Source organism: Prosopis cineraria, unplaced genomic scaffold (genome assembly GCF_029017545.1).
Source record: "Prosopis cineraria cultivar Desert tree isolate PC_DT_omini unplaced genomic scaffold, ASM2901754v1 PC1, whole genome shotgun sequence".
Taxonomy (NCBI): domain Eukaryota; kingdom Viridiplantae; phylum Streptophyta; class Magnoliopsida; order Fabales; family Fabaceae; genus Prosopis; species Prosopis cineraria.
In genome coordinates, this window is record NW_026555332.1 from 40,010,268 (window position 1) to 40,021,722 (window position 11,455).

An 11,455-nucleotide genomic window follows, 5' to 3' on the forward strand; every position below is an offset into this window, starting at 1 on the left:
CAAAAGTTTTATTTTTTGTAGTGAATACACATATAAAAAAAACAAATTCACTTGCCCACATTGCCATTTTATCACTTATACACTTATACATAAGTTCATTGGTCTAGAACTCAAAAAGCACAAATATATATACATTCATAAGTTTATGGACAAGTATGGGTTCCTATGGCAGTTCATATACATAACCATTACTATTTATACTTAAATTCATTATACTAGCTTACAATGAGCTTATCAAAAGAATCTTTATTCAAGCCATTTCTTTTCCTTTTGCACCACTAGTACCAGAACCTAAAAAATATAAATAACCATGGGTGAGATCAAAATCTCAATAACTAATCACTCATTTAATGTCTATTACTATAGATAATTATGTTAAAGTAACAAAACCAAAGTAATAGCTTATATTTATATATTGAAAGCATGTAGAATTTCTTCTTTTCAAAGCATTTCCACACAATGATTAAATAATAGCATGATCCTCTATTCACCAAACCTTCAAAGCTCCCCAATATGAAACCACAATGTCACGAGACTAGTTTTTTGACCCGTGTGACACATAGACAATCTTCACTAGAAGTTGCTAAGTAAGCCTGATTTGTATGAAAGGAGGATGCTTGGTTAAGTTGAGGAAAAGAAAAGCTTGAGAGCAAAGAATACTTGAAAGAGAGCTTAGAGAATGTGAGAGTAGTATTTCTTTGAGAATTCAGGGGTTAGTTACAAATAAGGTAGGGTGAGGCATTTATAGACCTCTCCTTTGAATCTAGAAAGTTCCCACCTCCTTAATGGACAGTGGAGATTAAATTGATCCTACGGTTACAATTGATTCTCTAGAATTCTTTCCTAGATATTTACAACAAATATCTAGATATTTACATGGAAATATCTAGTAGCAAATATTAAAATATTGAGGCTAGAGTTGTGTAGATTTCTCTAGAACATTCTTGCACTCTCTAACACTCACAAGATTATCTGGGAACCTTTTGGAGGATTCTGGAACGTTCCAAAGCTCCTTAACCTTATGAAAAGTAATGAATCGTGACAATAAGCTCTAATAGATAAATCACATATTAACTCGAGCACACTTTTAGTAGTAAAAATACCAGACCAAAGGTAATCTATCCCACCTATGGACTATGATTTTCCTCATTTCACACATTTGTGATAGAGACATTGTTGACTCCTAACCATACCCTAACGGGCACTAGGGAGTTGGTAGACTACTTGAATGTCCCATAGTAATAGTCTTAATATAATGTTGCATCGAATTACCCATAGTATCAACCCTTATAATGCTGTACCGGATGTTCCATAGTGCCAGCCCGACCATATGGATTTGTTCACTCATATTTTCATACATATACAGCCCTTAGGTGAACTCCTACCCTTTATGATCATGCTTTCCACACACATTTCTTTACTTTTTCATACTTTATACCATACATATATTTACACACACACACACACAAAATACTAATATATGTTAAATAAAGTTTGAAATCATTAAACTTTTATTTTACAATTCAATTTCATGCTAAACTCATTTAGATTGCAAATTCATGCATAAAAACTTACAAAAGCCACAAATACAAAATCTTACATTTACTTTTAAATAGTTATAATCGCTAATAAATATAATAAATTATATAGTTACTTCAACCCTTCTATTTGATAGAAAGGGTTACTTGTGTTCCAAAACTTCAACCAAACTCCTTTTCACATTTTCAACATGTCACACATAAGAATCTACACAATTAAAGCATCCAGAGTCAATTAATTTACTGACTAAAAGTTCCCATTACATTAATTAAGCACCTAATTGCTATCATTTTCTTTACTCATGTCCATTTCCACGTTCTACACCCAATCTTAATTCTATTTAGGCACTAACACCCTTAATATCAAATTTCTCCTATTACTCTCTCTCTAAATTAGGTTAACTTGAGCCTATAGCTTCAAAACTTTATCGTTTTAGCTCAAACTAGTTGTAAAGTACTATTTTAGACCCAAAAACCTTTCTATTACTTTAGAATAAGAAGTTGTCTCCTTAAAACTTTTAAATTCAATTTTTCAATAGCTTAAACTAAGAGAAAATAGGGTAGAATTAGAGGTTAAGGTAGTATAAGATTCACTCGATAAGTAACAAGTCAAAAATGTCATCCTTACTCCCAATATTGAATGCCCTAATAGAGCTCCCCCTTTTCTTTACTCTCCCACACTCTTTTCTCTATTTCTTTTTTATTTCTCATGAGCAAGACTCATTCTTATTCACCCAATTTTTGCACTATGTGCCGCAGTGCATGACATAATGAGGGGATTCCTCACTGCACTTACCCTCTCTAGTTTGCAACGCCACATTCCACTCATACTTGCTGATATAATATCCTAATAAGTCAAAATAAAATTCTATCATCCACAATCCTAATTTCACATTAAATTACTAGTTCATTTCTTAATTAGCATTAATGCAAGAATAAAAAATTTAGGATGTTATAATCTCCCTACTAAAGACATCCTTGTTGGATTTGATGTGTACTGAGAAACTAAAAATTTATAGATACTCCTTAGGGGTATCCATTTCAAATAGTTTTTCAAGGAATACACCGATATCCCAAGCATTATGAAAATTCAACAAGCTCCTCCAGGATATGAACATATTAGGGATCAACTTCTTAAATTTCATTATGAAAGTCATGATCAATTTCAGCAGTTATCTCCTCTATGGAAAGACAAGGAGTTTTTCATTAAATTTTCCTTCAAGAAAAATGAAGATGTCAATCTAATAAAAGCATCCCATCTTGGGATGAATCTAAAAGATCATGTCTTGGCTAGAGAAGAATGTGTAGCCTTACTTAAACAAAGTCTTATTGAGCTCATAAAGTCAGATTGGGCTTGTCGAGCCTTTATGTAGAAAAGAGATCTAAAATCAAAGAGGAAAAAAGTGGTTGGTGATTGATTATAAATCTATTAATGCCTTCCTCTAAGATGACAAATTTCTTTTGCCCAAGATTAACACTCAAATAGTACATCTGAAGGGAGCTAAGATATTCTCAAAATTTGATCTCAAGGCAAAATTTTAGCAGTTTAGAATAGATCCTGTAGATAGATATAAGATGGCCTTCTGCATTTCAAATGCCTAATAGTAATGGACAGTTATGTCCTTTGGTCTCAATGCTACCCTATCACTATTCTAAAAGTCCATGTTTAAAATCTTTGAGCCCATTATTCATAGTACTCTTGTTTATATTGATGATATCTTGTTATTCTCATAAACTAAATAGATGCATAAGGACTTATTAGCTCAATTTTACAAGATTATTCAATAACACGGGATTATGCTTTCAGCCCAAAAAGGATATATTGGCATAGCACAGATAGAATTTTTAGGTATGCTTATTCAAGATGGAAAGTATCAGCCCAGTTCACACATCGTTGAGGAATTATTGAATTTCCCTTATCAAAACTTATCTAAAACTCAAGTACAATAGTTTTTAGGTGTAGTTAATTATATCAGAGACTTTATTCCTTATGTGTCTCATCACACCAACCAATTGTCTAAACTTTTGAGGAAAAAATCACCATTTTGAGGTCCTAGTCAGACAAAAGCTGTCCAACACCTAAACCAGATTTGTCAATATCCTCCTCCACTTAGAATCCCTAAGAAAGGATAGTGTATCTTGTAGACTAATGCTAGTGATGACTTTTGGGGAGTTTTACTTCTTAAGGAAGTAAATGAAAAAAGAAATTATTGTGGTCATGCCAATGGAAAATTCAAAGACTCTGAAAAGCATTATCACATAGCATATAAAGAAATCTTAATTGTGAAACATGGCATTGAAAAATTCAACTTTTATCTTAGCCCCTACCACTTTATGGTAGAAATGGACAACATGTTATTTCTAAATATCCTAGCTCAAAATAGGAAAATCCTCCTTGAAGCCTAACTCCTGTAATGGAAAAACTAGTTTGCTCGTTATAAATTCATAGTCTGACACATCAAAGGAGACTACAATACCATAACAAACTACCTCACCAGATCTCAAAAGAAAATCAATCTCATCACCCTTTTAGAAATGCCACCCCTCTTCATTCTAAACATTATGCCTAATAACCTAATTTCTCCACCAAACAACTAGGACCAATATTATATAGAGACTTATACTTACTAGCTATTCCCCAAACTAAAGGACACACCAGTACTAGGACCCACTCAGAATATGGATCAAGATGACTTTAAAGAAGAATAGCTAAAACAACTTAGTGTGATAGCCTTATAGCTAGAAGGCATTGAAAGGAAGAGAAAAGTTGGCTCAACCTGTCATATGATCAAGAATGCATCCATAAAAGCTTGCATTAATTATGGAGGGAATATGCTTTTAGGCATGTCATCTTTTAAGTGTTTGTCTTATAGTTATTTTGTCAAAAGTCACTTTTGAATTTTAGAAAAAGTAGTTTGCCTTTCGTCATGTTGTCCTGCTTTTACTTCTACTTCTACTTTTACTTTGTCTAAAGTAACCAGGGATGTGATAAATGTTTGTCTTCTTGTAATCATGCACCATTTGTCCTAATCCTCTATCTTATACCTATATAAGAGGGCTTCAATTTCTCTTGTAATATAGAACTCGTTTTGGAATAAAATCATGAATATTCTTCAATCATGTCTCTTTAAATTCTCTCTCTCTCTCTCTCCCCCTTTTGAAAACTTGATTTTCTAATATCTTGTATCTGTCATAAGATTTAAGTGTGCTCCACAATTGCCTCTTTAAGGAACTTGTGTACCAAAAAGAATCAGATTGATAATTCATGTGTGTGAGCCCATATCACTACACTCAGAGATTTGTGGGTTGAAGTGTCAAAGGGTTAAGGATCTTAAAGTGGTCAGAGTTTGCTTAAGAAAAGTGTTGAAGGGCCTTACCTGGATCAATATACCCTATAGCATTAAGACTTAAAGATCTCTGGGACTAGGTACATATGAGTCTCACCCTTGTGGTATTAGAGCCTTTTTCTTTATTGACAGATACTAGATATTATTGATGAAAGTGAGGAAGGAGAACTTCAAAAAATATGAGTGGATTCTTAAAAAGCTTTTCTTCAAAAACCCCTACCACAATACTTGAACATGTAAATCTTTCTATAGCCTTTTCTTTTGATCATCTTCCTTCATCAATAGAAAGAACCCTTGCCAAGAAAATAAAAATCTTCATATAATATACCATTGTTCTAGAAGATGCCTGTATCTCAACTACCCAACTCCCTTTTTGTAATCCTTATAAACTTTACCATCGAGGAAACCTTTTTACTTGAGGTATCAAAACTTTGATTCACTCAAACTAACCTTAGCCTAGAGAAATAATCCATACTTTCAATATGGAATGGTGTGGTATTTCTGCTACCACCGCTGAACAATACATCACCCTTGAGATTGCTCATCCCTTAATTGATGGCTAGATCAACCAAGGATATACTCACCTTCATGCTGAAGCTATTCGCCTTATCCTTGCCTTTCATAGAAGAAAGTTTAGACTAACAATTCCAACAATCTTGCCTGCACTGATATAAGCTTTGCCTTGTATTGCTATGATAAGACCTTATGAGGAAGAATTTCCTCCTTTTAAATGAAAAATAGATGCTAGGACAAATGTGACTAGTAAACCTTTTGTCCTACAAACAAAAGACACTCCTAAAAGTACTCTCAAGCCTGGTACACTAGCAGAAAAAGTTCTTAACTGGCAGTCACAAAATGCAGTCAATCATTAATTTTTTTTTGTTTTCTACTGACATGACATGTGTGTGAGGCCCACACACAGTGACATGCAAGACTTTGACCATGTCTTTTGGTGCTAATTTATCCCTGAACTTTTTTTTCTAAGAGTGTTAAGTACTTTTCGTTCAAAAAAAAAGGAGTACTAAGCACCTAACGTCTTGTTAAAATAAACTTTAATGAATATTATTAAAATATTAAGTATTTTAATATTTAATAATTTAAATATTATTATTTAAAATATTACACCACCCAATTTAATATTTTAATATTTTTGATATTTTGTAATTTTTTATTAAAATCGAAGAGAATGAACTTCCAAATTAATGAAGTGATTTTTTCTTCTCATCTCCATTTTTTTCTTATTAAGTAACTTTTTTTGTAGCACATTAATGAAATAAGCGATATCTTTTAAATAAACAGTTTTGTTGGCATGTTGTTTTTTTTGATTTGTCATGTTTTTTATTTTACTTGTAACACTACAATGTATAGAGATTATTAAATTTAGATAGTATAATATTTTGGAGAAAAATTATTAGTTGACTAAAAAAATTACAGGAAATGGCTTAAAAATTTAAGAAACTTAATCAATATTAAAAATATAAGTAAGTTCCAACACACAAAAATGCGTAACAATTTGGGTATTATCTTAGAGACAAAATCAAAGATTGATATATAAAAATAAGAAATCATCTATAAATTTATAAAATGCTAGTTTGAGTGATTAATATTTAAAAAAATAATTTGTAAATTTTGAATGAATATTTATAAATTATAACATTTAAATTATTAAATATGAAAATATTTAATATTTTGGCAATATTTATTAAATTTTATTTTGATAAGACTTGAAGATACCTAGTACTCTAAAAAAGACTTTAGGATGCTTAGTGCTCTTAAAAAAAAGTTTAGAAGCAAATTAGCACTAAAGAATATGGTTAGAGTCTTACTTGTCATCGTGCATGAGCCTTACTCACATGCCATGTTAGCATAAAATGGAAAAGTTAATGGCTTCTTAACAAAACAGCATTTTTGAACCTCAAAAAAATACTTCAAGGTAAAAATTGCCTTACTTAAAAGCATAAAGTGCCCAGCGCTCCTAAAAAATAACTACAAGGGCAAAATTAAACTTTAATCCTAAATATTTTGAAATTGTGATGGGTGAATTTATGTGAAGTTTTTTTTAATATTTTCACTCATTTTATCATTTTTTATAAAATATAAAATCTTCTCTCTGTTTTTTAGAAAGGAAAACTTTATAAAAATTCACCAACTACAACTTCAGAGAACTTAAATTCATAAATTTTAGACTAAAATACATAAAATTCTCTTAATTGTGATGTAGTTATATATGACTCCCTCACCTTTAAGCATTTAAAATTAACCTTCATAACCTTTAATTTTGCTTTTCAGAATCCCTATCATGAATTAATTATTATTTTATTAATATAGTTATTGTCATGTTAGATTAACGCAATACACATATGGCATATGATTGGAAAACAAGATTTTCATTATTTTTTAACACAATTTAAGAAGAGGTAAAATTATAATTTTTATTTTTAACACACATGATGATACTTTCATTTTTTTAGTTCAGCGACATTGTTTTCGCTATTCACAAGTAACACAACTTAAGAGAAAAATTATAATTTTATTAATTAAAATAACCTTCTATATTAAACAAATAAAAAGAAAAATATCTAAAAATTATCATTGATAAGAATCATATAAATAACAATTTATCCTTTAATACAAGAAAACCATGATATTTTATAAGTTGTTTTTTTAACAAAATAAATATAAAACACCAATAGCAAATAAATATATCTTTTTTCTATATCTGCACACATTTTATTCGTAATATACCAGCAACATTTTTTTTTTTGAGTAAGTACTAAAACTTTATTCAAATGAAGAAAATAACCGCTTTGGTCAAAAATCAAAATAGAAATATGGGGAAGATCGTAAACATACTATTTGAGAACAGAAAAACTTGCACTGCATAAAGTTAAATACAATACAGTATGTAACAATCTATACATACAAATATATATATATATATATATATATTCTTCATATGATGACTTACTTAGAACAACAAACTTCGCGCATCAAACTACGTACCCACCACGAATAGTTTTCTGTTTTGTTCAAATAACATTACAGATGAACTAGATATGCACGTACGTGAAACATATAGAATTCAAATAGTTAACCAATAATTATAATCGAAGTAAAAGCATGAAGAAGCTTTCTGATCATATCACTCCTTAAAGGTTGAGCCTTGTAATATCTTGCACTTTCAGAAAAGATGGTCCTGGATGCACGATGAACCAAAAACAGCTGACACTATTGACCATAGTCTAATTAATAACAATAGCTAGGTTAACTTATAGGTTGGAAGAGCTAGAAAATGTTTGATTGTTGGGGCTCTGAGACCAAACTTTTCTTCCATGTCTAAGTCACTAGGACACATGCCATAAGGAAGCTCCCAACTAAAGCAATGCACCAATTGAGATCCAAGAAATTTAACTGTAGTCAAACCCATTTGAATTCCACGACATCCCCTACGACCTGAACCAAATGGTAACAATTCATAAGCATGTCCTCGAATGTCTATATTGCTATCAATGAACCTCTCTGGATAGAACATATAAGCATTGTCCGACCATACTTTAGGATCCCGTCCTATAGCCCGAACATTTACTATGATCCATGTCTTTTTTTCTATGTAATATCCGTTAACTATCACATCCTTCATACTTTCACGAGGGATTAGTAATGGTCCTGGTGGATGTAGTCTTAGCGTCTCCTTAATTACCATATCTAAGTAGCGTAGCTTTTCTAAATTAGCCTCTTCAAGCATTCTGTTCATTCCAACAACATTTTGCAGTTCATTCTGGAGATTTTTCATCACTCTCGGATTCCTCAAGAGTTCTGATAAAACCCAGTCAATTACAACAATAGAAGTGCCGGTTGCCCCGAAAATCATATCTAATAATATAGCTCTGAGGTGAGGTCTATCAATGACATGATGATTTTGGTCGTCGCGTAGATCATCCACGGGGTCATGCATCAGTGAAAGCAATATGCGGACGAAGTCTTTTTGGTGCTGCACATTGTCTGCTCTCGCACTACTTGTTCATGCTCTATGACTATATTTTCCAAAATACCATCAACTGCCTCATGGTTTATCCTCATTTTTTTCTGTCAAACCCTGAAATACATTAGTCAGATGCATCAATAGCTTTGAAGTATGACATCAAATACAATTTTTTGCCAGTTCATATTCATAAAATTCAGGTATGACTAAAACGAGTTATTATAATAGCTAGTTAGAGAGAAAGACAGTGGCACATATATTTAACATATATACCTGGAGATCAGATACTCCAAGCCAAGGGACAAAATCAACCAGATTAAATTGCCCAACCAAGTCCAGTGCCTCCTTAATGAGCCCTTTTAAGTTAAACTTATCGTCTTTGGCACGTCCCAGGATCATCCTAAACATTATATTTTCTATAGTGTCGCCCACCACCTCACTAAGATTGACGACCTCACGCGCTGCCGCAGCTCTCTTCAAGTGACTTCACCATCACTTCCACTTCTTCCTTCCCCAGAGGAGCTAACATCTGTACTCTTGACGTGCTTAGAAGATGAAGGGTACTCACTTTCCTCACATATCTCCAGTACGGACCATACTCTGTAAATCCAAGTCCCTTTGTTCCTCTAGAGAATGGAACGCTTGTATGTCGGGTCGGGTGTGAAAACGGTGTCGTGAGTCTTGAGGAATAGCTCTGCAGCTTCAGGGGACGAAACGATAATTGCAGGAACTTGTCCCCACTTTAATGACATGGTGGGACCATGTTTTTGGGCCAGCGATTGAAGGCTGCGGTGGGGCAGTTCTCCCAACATGTGGAGGCTTCCGACGTTCGGGAGGGACGGCGGACCTGGCTGCCGTTTCCGATCATCTTGTTGTTTTGGAAAGATTATGGAATGGGATCAGAGGAACATGAATGTGAGAAAGACAACAAGAAGAAACGCTAATATTGAAGGAAACATGTTTGATATTTTGCTCTGGAGACGTTGGAGACCTGGCTAGTATACAAGAAAATGGGTTCGTCCTGTTTGGATTTTATAACAAGAAAAATTTATTGATTAATTATTATGGTTAATAAATTATCCAACTAACTTGATCCTCGCCTCCTCCTTTTTTGTACCCTTCCCTTCTTTTTTCTTTTTATCATTAGATTACATCAAGATTTAGAGAGTTGAAATTTAATTCCCTATAAAATTATTATTAAAATTTCAAATTATAAATAAATATAAATAATAAAATTTAAACTGAATGAACAATTAAAAATATAATAAAAATAAAATAACAAAATATTTTACAAGAGATCAAATTTAAACAGTCAAAATATTGATATAATAATTAAAAATAAGAAAAGGATGATAATGTTCTATTTTTTATATTAAGTATGCTTAAAAATAATATACTTAACTAAAATAATTTAAGTCATTTGGTTAGATGCTTTTTAAATTTATATATTTATAATCTTTCTTTTCTGTTCTTGGTATAATAATTAAAAATAAGAAGAGGAGGATAATGTTATATTTCTTATATTAAGTATCTTAAGAATAGTATATTCCATCAAAATAATTTAAGTTATTTGATTTTTTTAAAATTTATATATATTTATAATTTATTTTTTAATGGATAGTTGTGAAATTTCTTTCATGTTCTAATGGAAAAGGGGAGGAGAGAGGAAAGTGGAGAGGTACATCGAAAGAGGTTAACAGAGTATGAAATATTTTAGAGGTTGGAACTTGGGACATTCTCTATATCGGATATTTCTATCTCTCGCCTTTCATTCTATCAAACATTCTCTGCTCCTGCATGTGCAAGTTAGTTAAAGAATTCGAAGGAAGCGTTCAAGTGTTCATAGAAGCATTGTGATTTGGTTTTGGAGAAATATTGTCAGACCCGCCGTGCCGCTCTTTTCTGATTTCGTTTCACACAAAGCTTGAAGCAATTTCTTCCTTCCACGAAATTCATGCCGTCTCTCCCCTTTCTCACTCCACTCCACGTTTGACAGACCTTTCACACACTACTTGAAAAAGTCAGGTTAGTGAGAAAATTTGGCGAGGATTTATGTATTTCTCTTGTATTAGTGAAGAATTTTATAAAAAAATTTAATTTCCTCTTTAAAAAATTATTTAGCGAGGAACTTTAATGAGAGAGAGCATATTCCTATCTAGTTTGCCTAATTAGCCCTCTCTAAATGTTTAAATAGTGAGAAAATATAATTCTTTTTAATTAGCGAGGAATTGGTGATGAATGGTTATTCCTCTTTAAAAATTTAATATCAAAATAATAATAATAATGATAATTATAAGGGTTCTAGCTCTATATTTACTTTTTTAAAAAATGTGCATATTTTACTAAACTATTATTTTATACTATCTTAATATATATAAAATATATTTTTTAAGAATTTATAATGCCTTCTATATAATTGTTTTTAAAAAAATTATAATCTTTTATATATGAAAAATAGTTTTTACTTTATAAGATCTCTTTTATGAAAAATATTTTCTAAAAATATATATTGCATCTACAATTTCATAAACCTCCAATTTGCTTTTCAGACCCAATATTATTCCCTCCTTTTTTTTTTTTTTTCCATG

General features: G+C 31.6%; 1 pseudogene; it reads right to left on the reverse strand.

Annotated features, from left to right (window-relative positions):
• Positions 1-8,144: 8,144 nt before the first annotated feature.
• LOC129301006 (cytochrome P450 CYP736A12-like) lies at positions 8,145-9,735 on the reverse strand (annotated as a pseudogene).
• Positions 9,736-11,455: the final 1,720 nt, after the last annotated feature.